The sequence below is a fragment of the Equus asinus genome, chromosome 2, assembly GCF_041296235.1.
Source record: "Equus asinus isolate D_3611 breed Donkey chromosome 2, EquAss-T2T_v2, whole genome shotgun sequence".
NCBI classification, from domain to species: domain Eukaryota; kingdom Metazoa; phylum Chordata; class Mammalia; order Perissodactyla; family Equidae; genus Equus; species Equus asinus.
This window is the reverse complement of record NC_091791.1, coordinates 4,122,109-4,135,520: the sequence shown is the minus strand read 5'-3', so window position 1 is coordinate 4,135,520 and position 13,412 is coordinate 4,122,109. Positions and strand designations below refer to the sequence as shown.

The window sequence follows — 13,412 nt, the reverse complement described above, 5'->3', positions numbered from 1 at the left end:
AATTCCAGAAAACTTTTGTAACCGCATCTTGGTTGAGGTTGTGGTGTTAAAGACAAGGGGCTGAGCACCTGGGGGGGAGGAGCAGGGACACTTGAGAGCCCCTGTCTCCCTGCTCCTCCCCCCAGGTGTCCCTGCTCCTCCCCCCAGATGTCCCTGCTCCGCCCCACCAGGCGCTCAGGTGCCCCTGCTCCTCCCCACTAGGCGCTCAGGTGCCCCTGCTCCTCCCCCCTAGGCGCTCAGGTGCCCCTGCTTCTCACCCACAGGCGCTCAGGTGCCCCTGCTCCTCCCCCCTAGGCGCTCAGGTGCCCCTGCTTCTCACCCACAGGCGCTCAGGTGCCCCTGCTCCTCCCCCCTAGGCGCTCAGGTGCCCCTGCTTCTCACCCACAGGCGCTCAGGTGCCCCTGCTCCTCCCCCCTAGGCGCTCAGGTGCCCCTGCTTCTCACCCACAGGCGCTCAGGTGCCCCTGCTCCTCCCCCCAGGTGCTCAGGTGCCCCTGCTCCTCCCCCCAGGTGCTCAGGTGCCCCTGCTCCTCCCCCCAGGTGCTCAGGTGCCCCTGCTCCTCCTCCCAGGTGCTCAGGTGCCCCTGCTTCTCACCCACAGGCGCTCAGGTGCCCCTGCTCCTCACCCTAGGTGCTCAGGTGCCCCTGCTCCTCCCCCCAGGTGCTCAGGTGCCCCTGCTCCTCACCCCAGGTGCTCAGGTGCCCCTGCTCCTCACCCTAGGTGCTCAGGTGCCCCTGCTCCTCCCCCCCCAGGTGTCCCTGTTCTACACTCTCAGATCTTAGCCTTGAGCACCTTGCGGACTTTTCAGAGTGCACCCCAGGAAATGCTGATGAAGGGAGTGGGGGACTGCAGAGGTTGGGAGAGGGAGAGAGGAAGTAAGGAGGAGGGAGGGGACAGGGACAGGTGCATCTGGGCCAGTGGAGACTGGCAGCCTCCTTGCTTCGGGTGGCAGCACCTTCCGTGGGTTCCCCGAGAGCTGGTTGGCTGGGTCGTGTTCCAGGTGGGGCTGTGCTCTTCCTGGCCACCGCCAAGCTCTCTGAGGATTTCTCTGGAGCCTGTTCAGGAGTCTGGGTCTAACAGTATTCACTGTGCTGTATGAATCAGTGCAAACAAGGATTTGGTTATTGAACCTGGAGATGGCGTTATCATGACTCCCCTGTGTTGGCTAATTATATCACTGACAGAAAAAGCACGTTTTTAACGTGCAAACTTGATCCGTGCACAGGTGGAACACTCATTGACTGAGCCCTTCTTGCCCGGCCTGATTGCACGCAGGCGTGTGTGTTCTGATGCTACAGGGCCCTCCTGGGGCAGGGGAGGGCGATTTTGAATCCCGTCTTACTGCCAGGAGAAGAAGCCTGAGAGGTCTTCGCTTTGCATCGGGCCGGCTTGTGCTGAGGTGCGTGTTCTTCAGAGCTCCGGTGCCTGCGGAAGCAGCCCGGCCCGGCCTGCTTGGAGCAGGAATCTCCAGGCTTTAGCTGCTTTGTCTAATTGGAAAAGTTGATGTTTCCCTCAGATCTTCCTGCGTGTTCTAACCTCTTCCTTATTCTCTAAGAAGTCAGTTAAACTTTGCCCAACTGTCGAGGCCTATAAAGGATGAGGTTATTTTCTGCCGTGACATATTTAAGCTGCAGCTTCCCAAGACGTAATGGTTTTAAGAACTGACATATCATTTTGAGCGCCAGCCTGCCACCCTCTTTCCTCCTTCATGACAAACTGTCACTTGTGGCTCAGGACTTAGTTGGTGCCTGAAGTGCTAGGACATTTCCAGGTTGTGGGGAGCGTGCTGTTGGCAGGGCGAGATGCAGGACCTGTGGGGGGCCTTGTAGACGTCCAGGGTGCCCTGGGGGCCAGAGCCCTGTGGGTAGGCACCCTGCCATTGCCCACAGTCAGGGGAGCTCTCCGTCCTTCCACAGGAGGGTTACTTTCATCACTGATGTCAATTAGCTTGTGCAGTTCTAGCAGGGGTGGTTAAAAATGAGGGCAGGGGCCAGCTCCGTGGCCAAGTGGTTAAGTTCGCGCGCTCCTCTGCGGTGGCCCAGGGTTTGGATCCTGGGCGCGGACATGACACCGCTCGTCAGGCCACGTTGAGGTGGCGTCCCACATCCCACAACTAGAAGGACATGTAACTAAGATGTACAACTGTGTACAGGGGGGGTTTGGGGAGGTAAAGCAGAAAAAAAATGAGGGGAAATATGTTATTTTCTCATTTTTTTCTTCACGGTAGATTATCAGCAGATCATTCTTGGTCTTACCTGAGGTTCAGTATGCTAAGACATGACGTGAGGGTGTCACGAGATTTGGGGTGTCGTGGACTTGGGTCTCAGTGTGTTGACCAGATTCTGTGGGCTGCTCTCGAAGCCTGTGCTGTGGGGGCGGCAGGTTCCTGTTGTGGAGGGCGCAGCTCCCCAGTTCATACAAGACTTGGGGTTCCCTTCACTACGGAATCTGCTTCTCTTTTCACAGGTTTCAGGGATGTTAAGGATCTTCTGATTTGTTCCTACTATAAAAAGGGTCAAGGAGCACTGTTTGTTTTAAACAAAGCAGCCACAGTCCTGTCAACTTTGAAACACGAGAGGAGGTGGCCCTGGTGTTTTAAGCGGTGGGTTCTGACTTTGCAGGACTCGGCTACAATCTGGCGGCCGAGTCTGTCCACCACACGCTCCTCAGAAGCTAGTGGTCCTGGAGTTAGGGTCAGATTCCCATGGTGGGTCTCACCACCCCCATAGACTGTCATGGATTGTGGCATCGCTCCCACAACATCGGGTGCTCAGAGGTAGTTTTGGCATCTCCTGTGGCTGAGTCTCCGACATAGCCTGCTGCACTGCAGAGGAGAAAGGTGTGCCCAGGAAGATGCCCTGGGGCCGCTGGGCCCTCACAACCTGGGACATGGGCAAGGTGGAGCAGAGAGTGACCTAAAACCAGAAACGCGGCTGCCCGTTGCCCTTCTGGGCTACCTCACAGTGACAGAAGTGCCAGAGCTCTAAGGCCTAGAGCCCTGCCTCCCTGCCTGTTCTCTCCGGGCCTGTCCAGGCCTCACACCTCCTTTTCGAGGCCCAGGTGCCTCTGGGGTGCTCAGGCCGGCTCGCGTCCCTGCAGCCTTGCTGGCATGCGGCTCTGAGAACCGGCGAGCAGGATCAGGCAGGGACAAGGGAGCCTGCCAGCTCTCGGTTCCACCCCAGGGCTGGCTGCAGCCCTCGCGGGTGCTGGAGGCCCCCCTGGAGGCGGGCTCCCATGCACCCTGGTCAGAGGCCCCAGCATTTTGACGGGGGCAGAAGCAGGCAGGAGAGTGATTCTGCCCGGTTCAGGATTCCTTGCTGCTTTTCCAGATCCTGCTCCACTGTCTGCCGACGCAGAGCGCTTGTTTGCCCTCTGGGCTGGAGGCTCCTTACAGGTCTGGGCTTCATTCGTTTCTGTAACCTGCTTTCCTCTTATCCTCTGGGGGTCTGGTCTTCGGCTGGCAAAGAGACGGTTTGTTGTTAAAGAGTCGTTTATCCTTCACAAAGAAGTCAGACTTCTTATTTCAGTGAACTGCCTAAAAAGGGACGAGGCAGAATACCCTGAGCCGACAGGGCCGCAGAGCGGAGCTTTCCCATCTGTGGCCCGAGGAACCTCCCAGAGCAGGGGCGCTCCTGAGGGCCTGGAGGCCTGCTGGAAGTCCCCTCGTTTACCTTAACAAAAGTGTGGTTTTCCCATTTTATCCCTGTTTTGATATTAAATGTTTTCTTCCGCAAAATTAAGTAGCTAGGACCTGCACAGCTTAGCCTGTGGGTTCGCCACGCTGGTCGCGCCTGTGGGTGCACACACGGGCGTGAGCATGCTTTTGACACCCATACGTCCCATTTCGTGGGAAGTCTGCAGACTTGACTCTGGTCTACAGTGGCATGGTTAGGAGGAAGGCTTTTTCTGGAACCTTTAGGTGATAGTTACTAATAAACTTTGAAAAAAGACCTTTATAGGCCTTACTGCGTAGTGTTCTGGTATCGTGCACCAGTTTTCGGCTGGATCCGGAGATATTTTAGCTAAATGGTTGGAATGGTTATCTGAGTAGTTATCACCTGGTGATACTTTTCAAAAGTGCTTGAGGTTCCGGCAGATCTCTGGAGCACTTTGTTAAACTGTACATGCTGTGTAGGTTTTGTGTGCTTTCTCTGTCTGTGGTCTGTCTGTTCACACACGCAGCAGCGTGCATTCTACCTGCTTTTCAGCCAGTTCCTGTGTGACTGCGCAGACCACAACAGTGTTGGAGCTGCAGGACAGGACAACAGTGGCCTTCCTGCACACTCACGCTCAGTTTGATAATATGAACAAAAACGAACAGTTGGGAAAGGAAAGCTGAGTTGTATTTTAAGTATGAGTTTTAAACGTAGACAGGCCTGTTTTCATCTAGGAGTGATCGTTTTGAAGAACCGGCGGGCAGATGTCCTCGGACGTCCTTCTGCTTCTCAGCTCTGGCGCAGGCTCGCTCTCGTCTGTTGTGTCATGTGCTGCACGGAGCGTGTTTCTAGACGACCCGTGAAGGCTGTGCGTCTCTGGTGAGACGCCCGTGTAGCAGGGCCGCTGGCTGCTCTCTGCCCTGGCCCCGGCTCCCTGGGGCTCTTGGATGACCAATGTTCTTTACAACCATAGTGGCGGTCGTGAGGAAGCTGCTGTGCCGCGCAGGGCCGGCTCCAGTGATGGCCGTGCCGAAGGCCCGCCTCAGGTAGCAGGCGGATCCCGGGCGCCTGTGTGTAAGCTCAGAGCGGGAGCAGAGCAGGGCATCCATGGGATTCCCATGCCAGCAGTCTTTTAATGTGAAAGCCTGGTGATGACATTCTAATGCAGATTTTTTCTCCATTCATGTGGGCGTGTAGCTGGGTTCACAGAAATCTAGCAACAAATGAGGAAAATCATTTCCCTTACATGTCAGGGCCATGACAGGAGGCTTTGGAATAGTTCTCTTTTTAAGTAATAAACTTCATGTTTTAAATCAGTTTTAGGTTCAGCAACATTGAGCTGAAGGTACAGAGATTTCCCATATACCCCCCCGACAACCTCCCTGACTGCCATCATCCCTCACTGGGGTGGTACCTTTTCCCACAGTTTACATAGGGTTCACTCTTGGTGTTGTACATTCTGCGGGGGTTTGGACAAATATCTGATGACATATATCCACCAGTGTAGTATCATATGGAATTGCTGCCCTCAACGTCCTCTGTGATCTCCCTTGTCACCCCTCCCCCTCTCCCTCTGCCTGCAACCACTGATCTTTTTGTCTCCGTAGCTTTGCCTTTTCCAGAATGTCATATAGTTGGAGTCGTGCAGTACGGGGCCTTTTCACATTGGCCTCTTTCCCTTGTAATACGTATTTGGGATTGCTCGCTGTCTTCATGGCTCAAGAGCTCATTTCTTGTTGGTGCTGGCTAAGCCTCCGTTGTCTGGATGTGCCGCAGTTTGTTTTCCGTCCCCTTCCGTAAGGGCCTTGCTTCCAGGCCGGCAGTCATGAACACAGCGGCTCAGTGTATTGGGTGCAGGTTGTGTGGACCTGGAGTGTTGTTTCGCACAAGCTTTGCATCTGTTCTGGCTTTGACATACCAGATAGCAGTGCCAGTATTTTGTGTGGCAAAACCACTTCAGTCTGCTTCAGCCCTTTTTGGTCGTTAGAGCGTAAGAAACCAAGCCACACTTTGGCTGTCTTTTGTTGAAAGTGACCCAGCAAAATTGGACTCGGGAGGCCTGGCATAGGGGCCCTGTGGGCGGCGTCTTGGCCACTGACCTTGCCTCTCCCCTGGGTTTTCCTGGCAGGGATCCATCCCATCTACTTTCTCCTCCACCCTTCACAGCCGGGTTAGTTGGGAGGCGATGGGTTTGAGGTCTTTTCTCTCCTAGGATTCTGACCTGTGTTTTCTGATTAAAGTACCTCCTTGTCTGGTGGTTCGGTGGGCTGCTCTTGAGTGCTGAGGACAAGGGTGCTTCCCTGGTGCTTTCTCCTCTTCTCTGTTCAGCAGGGAGGTTGCAAACTGGTTTTCGTTTTATACGGGCTTTCTTCGTGCCAGGAGGCAGCCGGACACGGCTGCTCTGCTCTTGGGCTCGGTGCTTGTGTGCCAGCCGAGCTCCCACTGCCCAGGCGCAGCTGATGGGCACACCAGGGCCTGTGCGGCCGACTGGTCGCCCCTGGACGGCCTGGAGCTCCACCTGGGGCCACGTGCCCGCTGGGCTTGGGCGGACTCTGGGCAGAGAAGTAAAGCAGAGGTCTCGGGACCTTGCCAGCGAACTGCTTGTAAGAAGGCAGGTGATTTCCTCCTTGAGCCTCTTTCTGGGCATTTTCATTGGTACTGAGACTAGAAATGGTTAAAAGTGCATACACAGCTGCCAAGATGGTTCTGAAAGGACAGTTTTTGGATAGCTCTGGCCAGCCTGGAAAACTGCAAGTAAAGGAGAAAGAAGACAGTTTCTGTCTCTGGGTTTCTTGCTTTTAATACAGTGGGACCCCAGCCTCTGGCACCAACTGCTTAATTCAGAACATTGTTGTTTAAACGCCATTCATGTTAAAAGGGAGATGAAAGGAAATTCATATTTTTCAGAGGTCTCCAAATAGGCATGAAAAATCAGTTTTTTTTTCTGCCACCAATTAATGTCAGCCAGTCTTGTGGCTTTATGTGGATGCCACGATGACGATGCGGGGAGCTGGGCCCTGTGCTCCCTGAGAGTGCCAAGTGGGCAGCTGGCCGGTTACTCCTCTGCGTGTCCTAAATGCAGCCCACGGGGTGGACCCCGTGAAAGCCAAGGAGGCGGGCGGCACCGTGTGCCCAGTTCAGCCCAAGGCCGGGGCCTCCGAGCCTGCGAGTGACTTTCCTGTTGTGTGAGCAGCCCTGTTGCTGCCTCCGGGGAATGGTTGAGACCTGGCTCTTCGAGCCCCCAGGCCCCTCTAGTGTCGTCTGACATGCCGGAACATTTGGTTTTAGCGGATCTGAAGCTGGTGGGTTTGGGTTTTGATGGTGGCACTTGTTCCCTCTCCCTTTCCTTTGTGTCCCCTCCACGGGGCCCTGCTCCACGTGACTCCCCTCAGGTTCCAGTGCTCCTTCTGGAAGAAAGGCCTGAGGGTCTCAGGACCGCCCTGTTTTATGCGACTGTAAACCTTGTGCTCAGGAGGAGTAGATGGTTGGGTTTGTGCATTTTTCCCTCCTCCTTCTGGCTTGGAGAGCTGTGCGGCAGACTGTTAGCTGGAGAAGTTCTGTTCCTGAGCCCGAGGACGCGTGCACACTCACCCTGTCCCTCATGGATGTGGCTACGTGTCCCACACAGCATACCCTTTCTTGGTGCATGACTTTCTCGGGGCTGTCAGTGTTGCCATTTGCCCTCCCGCTCCAGGTCCTCCCCGCTCTGGAGCTGCCGCAGCAGGCTCTGCTAAGACGGGGGTCCTCTCCTTCCTGTGACCCAGGCTGCCTCCTTCCGTTTCCCGGACACCCTGTGCTCCTTCTAGCACCTGCCTGCCACAGTCTCTCCTCTCCTCCCCCCTCCTCCAGAAAACACCTATCTGCCTTCCTATGTTGGCACCTCCCCCAGGAAATCTTCCTGGACTCCTCAGGCCACCAGACCCCCAGCTCCTGGCTCTCGCTAATCCTGGAGTTCTTCTGAGCCCTTACCGGAAACAGAACTGAATGATTCGTATAATTAGCTCATTTTTCCCATAAGTGTTTCCTAAGCACCTGTGGTATTGGGGCACCATTTTAAGTGTTGGCATATAGCAGTGGATCCGTTAGGACTAATCTAGGTTGAAGAAAACAGGAATTCCTTGGAACACTGGCTTGAAACAAACAAGCTTTCTTTTTTTCACACCAATACAAGTCTGGTGGTAGATAACACTGGTGTGCTCGTGGCTCACAGGCTCAGGGCAAGAGGCTCTCCAGTCTCTTGGCCTTTCCCTCATGTTCACCAGATGGCTGCCGCAGCTCCATGCGTCACGTCTGCCTTGTCAAGGAAGGGAGAAAGAGGAGAGGAGATGGTACCAGCCACATATGATTTTTTTTATTATTATTAAAACGGGAACTGTCAGCAGACTTCTACTTTCTCATTGGCCAGAGTTGTCACATAATGTTTGTTACCTGTATTGGAGCTTACATTCCAGTGAAGGCAACACATAGCAATTAAACAGAATACATCTAATGTAATTTCATGTGACATAAGAGTTAGAAAGGCAAAGAAGGGAGGGAGGAGATGAACTGTTTTAGGAAGGTTTCTCTGAGAAGGTGACGTTTGAGGAATGTGAGTTAAGTGATAGAAGCCATTGTGCAGGAGCGTGAGCAGCAGGTGCAAAGGCCCCGAGGCAAGAGTGATACCCCGGTGCTTGAGCAGCAGCAAGGGTAGTGTGAATCCGGGGTCCTGGTCAGAGATGAGGCTGGCAGGAAGAGAGGGCGCCTCGTGCTGGGGGCTGCTCAGGTCTAAATGCAGGGCCTTCATTCTCATTGTGACGGGAAAAAGGAGATAGGATCTGATTGGCTTTCAAGCATCTTCATTTTATACAACCCTTTTTTTAACTCAAAACATTTTCAGACCTCAGAGCTTTTATTTCACTCAGGAAAGTGTTAACAGTCCTTTGTTTTACAGGCAGGAGATTAGGAGACAGTGATAAATATAGGACATTTGCTATCATCGTTTGTACTTTGTCACGTTGGATTTTAGTACAATTTTTTCTGCTTGTAAGAAGAACTCAAGTTTACTGTGGAAAACTCAGAAAATGCAGGTGATGAGAAATATTTTCAATCGTTCTACCCCATCTATATTGATTTTTTAAAATAAGCTTTCATTTTGGAATAATTTTAGATGTATGGAAAGTTTTTTGCAAAGACGATTCAGTGTGATTTGCTTTTTGTGGGTAGTTTTTCTCCCCCACTAGACGTGTTTGTCTTGTCCCAGTTGCCAGCACCTTAGCCTGGTGGCTCATGCATGAAGGGCCCTTGAGTATTTGATAAACACCTACTGTTGTTATTTATTGCTCATTATTAGTCTCCCTCTGCCTCTGTGCTGGTGGAGATGTCATCCTTCCTACCTGGTCGGTTCCACGGCCTCCTCGACGGCTCTCTCTGCTCCTGCCCGTTCTTCACAGCTGCCCAAGGAAGCCTGCCGAACGGCCGACCTGGTGGATTCTCCCTTGTTGAAAGCTCTGGGGCTTCTCAGGGACAAGCCAGACTCCACGACCAGCCTGGCATGGGCGTGTAGCGGGGTCTGGGCTGGTCCCGCTTTTCTCTGGAGCCCAGGCCTCATCACTTGTCTGCCCACGTCCCTGCTGCTCCATCTGCACTTCTCACCTGGCTGCTCACGTCCCTGCTGCTCCACCTGCAGTCTCACCTGGCCAGCTCCTTACTAGCAGTCAGCTCTCTGTCAATGTCATTTTCCCCCAAAATTCTTACCTGTCACTTCTCCCCCACAGTGTGGCCCTTCTTCCCCATCGTGGCTGCCCTCCCCACCCAGCAGTGGCCTCCCTCTGAGTCCCACAGGGCCATCGGGAGCCTGCTTGGCCCTCGACTTGGTGCCTGGGCTGTAATATTGTGGGTTGCCAGTGAGCCAGTGTTTTCACTGGCCCTTGTCCCCTTCTTGGCTCACTTCTTGGGGTCACGCTCTTGGCTTTCTCTGGTGAAGCCAGTGAAGATCCTGGTAGGACTTCAGCATTGGAAACTGATAGTGGGTTGGTCTCTGGAGCATGGGGATGTTGCTGGGGGGCATCTGTAAGGGTCTGTCATACCCACACCACTCAGAATTCTGTTGGCTTCTTTGTGCCACCATTGATCGCAGCCAGCCCCATGTGTGTTTGGCATTATTCCTTTCCAGGCAGTGCCTCCCACCAGCCTGTGTTGAGCCGCTCTGGCTCCCCGATGCATTGCCTGCTATTGAAGCCTCGCTCTTCTTCCCACCTGGTTTCTAGCCTCTGTGGGTCTCTCCTGGTGTCTGCGACACCCCCATCTAGTCTGCAGGTGTCCCTCCACCCCTCTGCTGGCCTGCCAGCTCTGCTGGATTTGTCATGCATGTATGCTGTAATGTGCTTGTACTTCAGCCCTGGGCTTTCCGTCAGCAACACTGCCTGCCCTGCGGAGCGCCCAGTGCTCCTGTCCTGGGGCCACGTTATCTATTACATGCTAGGATTCAGGATTCAGCCAATTGTCACTTTTGCCCATGGAAGGACTCCGTGCCGCATGTCCTGGTTGTCTGTAGGAAAGTAAGTTGTGTGCAGGTTTCTATGGAGTCTCAAATTCCATTCCTGGCAGGGTTGATTTAAAACTATGTTAAAATTGCCACTTTTCTCTTTTTGGCAAAGTAGCAGTCACTGGGTTGTGGTGATTATTTTGACTAGTAGATGGGCTTAAACCTAATGGGCTTAAAATCCCAGAGGTGCCAGTGAAAGTGCAGCCCTGCCAGACCGTGCCCAGAGGAGCTGGGCTGTGGGTACCAGGCATAGTCTTAGGGGAGGTGGCCCCAGCGAATCCTCACGTTCAGGGAAGCCAAAGTGGCATTCGATTTCATTTCTCGGCAACAGATAAGGAAATCTGAGAAGCTCACTTCCTCAGACGTCACACAACTCAGTGACCAGCTGGTTTGATGTGGCCAGAAGTCATGTATGCCACTCAGTCAGAACTTAGAACTCGGTCTGAGTTTGAGCTGGCTGGTTATCCCAGTGATGGGCTGATTGTCCTTTGTGCGTTCTTGGCATGATTCAGATGGAACTTCCCTGCCTTGTGACTAACTCAGGGTGACCTGTGAATTCAGGAGGTGTGGAGGTCAGTGGAACTGGTTCTTAATGCCAGGAGGACAGCTTGCCCCTTGGCATGAGTTTAGAGCAGGCTGACCAGGGACCATGCCACGTTGCTGGGTGTGTGGCGCACGCTGGTGCTGGTCATGGGGGCAGCACGGTGGGTTCATCAGTGGGCAGGCCAAGCTGCAGAGTCCTTTTGGTCCAGTTCACAAATGCAGGAGCTGCAGTGCTTGGGCCTTATTTGGTTCCGAGACAGCCGTTCTGGGTCAGGCCTCATCAGGGTTGGCTGGCAGCCCTTCCCCACTGCATCCCAGGCTGATGGCCTCCGAAGCTCAGCCCATCCTGTCTGTTTTTCAGAGCCCAGCTGCCAGACGATGCTTGGTAATTTGCAAGGCCCTTATCTCCAAGGAGCCAGCGGGCCTGAGCTCTCCACAGACCTGCTCCTTGCTCCCATGTCGGGGAATCTGAGAGGCAGACCCTCGTGCCCCTGTGCCCTCAGCCACCTTCATCGCCCTACCCCTGACCCCTCCTCTGCACACTTGGAAGTGCCCCCCACTGTTCCTTGGAGTAGGGCTGAGGGTTGGGTGTGTCCTGTGCAGGATGGAGGGCCTCTCCCCAGGAGCGCCTGGCCACCCTGACCATTCTCGGCTTTCCCTGTATTCTCCACTTGGGCTCCCAGAACAGCGTGGTGAGTTTGGTAGTCGGTCTTATTATTCCTGTTTTATTGACGGGAAAATTGAGGCCGGGGTAGAGGAGTGGACATCTAATGTTCAGTCCTTCTCCTGGTTGGGGTGCGTGCCAGTCTGAATTTCTGCAGCGGTGCTGTGACCACGCCCTCTTGCGGGGGCTGATATGATCAAAGCCCTCCTCTCCTGGCAGCTGTCCCTTTTCCCTGCTGCTTGGCACAGCACACACTAGCCTGGCCACAGCGCCAGCTCTGGGCTCCTGCCTGGGCCTTGAGTTGGGGCAAGTGACACGGAGGCTGGGCAGCAGGGAATTGACAGTGGCTGTAACATCCTGTTTCCAGGGGCAGCAGTAGCATCAATGTTCCTGTATGCCTGCAGTCCCTGGTTGTCCCCACCGATGCTTCCTGAGTTTCCATTTTGGCCGTGGTTGGACTGTGGCCAGTCTTGGTTCCTATGGTTTTCTGAGTCTGCTTCTCCAGGCTTCTCAGAAGTTCTCTGAGTTATGGAACAGCTTTTCAGTAAATTGATTTTGTGCTTCGATTGGCCTGTATCAGTTTCTGATGCTTCCATTAGGAGTCCTTCCTGAGACGGTGGCTCGTGGCATCTCCTGCTCCAGGTCTGAGGTATGAGCTTGGATATGCTGAGAAACAGCCTTCAGCCTGTCAGAGGCTAGTGCTTCTGAGCAGGGGCTAGGTAGGAGCCACAGGTCCCGGTGAACATGTTTGTGAGAGTGAGGCAAACAGACGTAAGCTGGCTTCTGCTATAAGACTGCTTGGAGCCCTTCACATGCTAACGTGCAGGGTGGGTTTCCTGGAGGGTGGAGGGCATCCAGGCTTCTCACTGTGTCCCCAGGCCCTTCTCCGAGGAGTCTTCTGCAACACACTTTGGGACATGCTGTGCTGGACTCTTAGCCTGGATGGTGGGCGCGCTGATCATCCAGTTCACTCATCCAATTGATAAGCCCTTTATGTGTGTGATACACCTGCCCTCAGTGGGACCCTGGCTCGTGGCAGCAGTTTCCCTGTCCCGGCATCTGCCAGCAGCTCGGTGTGGTGGGAAGTGTCCACAGACGTGAGGGCTAGGGGACAGCAGTTGGTTCTGGCTCTAAGAAATGAGGGAAGGCCCCTGGAGCTGGGAGAAGGGGTGGCCATCCGCTCTTGAAGGATGGTCAAGATTTTATGCTGTTGGATAAAATTTTGGGGAGGAGAGCAGAGCATTCTGGATGACAAGATTAAGGGCCAAGGGTATATAGTTAAAAAATCGATTGTGGCAGGGATAACCATGATCCCACGTCCTTCCTGGAACTTTCTCGCTAATCCTTGTGCTGACTCTGCGATTGGGGTATCATGTACCTACAGATGGAAGCACTTGTGGCTCAGAGTTTAGATACTTTCTCCAAGTGACAGGCTATGGGTGGGGGCCACTCTGTGCCCCCTCTGCCTAGTGTGATCCCTTCCCCCACACGGTGAAGCGGAGGGGATGGGAAGACTCTGTGGGTTTTTGTCCCTCGGGCAGTGGGGAGCCTTGGAGAGTGGGATGTTGAAGGAGTGTAATATATTGGAGGGCGTCTCTGATGTCAGGTGAACATCTGATCAGGTTTCCCAGCAAAATCTCGTGTGCACTCACTGGGAACTGCGGAGGAATCCGTTTCAGACCCCTGTCAGTGTGCACAGAAGAGGAGACGTTGAACGGGGCGGCTCTGGAGCCTGGGGGCTTACAATGGAGTCTTGGGAGTGAGGCCTCCGCACTGTGTGGTTCAGGAATATTCCTTGGGGATGTAAATGTTCCTTTCTCCTGTGGCTGTGGGGAAGATGGAGGGAATCCGTGTGTGGTGGTAGGAGCAGGGGACGGCACAGAGGAGGGAAGAGAACCTGGGGCAGGGGTGATGGTGGGTGTGTTGAGGCGTCACAGTGAAGCAGACACCATGGTGCAGGCTGGACAGGCCGGGAGATGACGACAGTCCAATTGAGGGGACCATGGTGTCAGGTTCTAGAGACTCG

The 13,412-nt window shown here is 54.2% G+C and overlaps 1 protein-coding gene across 4 annotated transcripts in view; it reads left to right on the top strand.

The window, feature by feature from the left end:
- MGMT (O-6-methylguanine-DNA methyltransferase) overlaps positions 1 to 13,412 on the top strand; it is a 294,796-nt gene that overhangs the window by 50,037 nt on the left and 231,347 nt on the right. The window contains exon 1 of one of the 4 annotated variants that reach the window (XM_070480948.1): positions 3,046 to 3,394. The exons of the other annotated variants lie outside the window; for them this stretch is intronic. The gene's annotated coding sequence lies outside the window, so the exon portion shown is untranslated. Of the gene's footprint in view, positions 1 to 3,045; positions 3,395 to 13,412 lie in introns of those variants that run through there. 4 annotated transcript variants of the gene reach the window in all.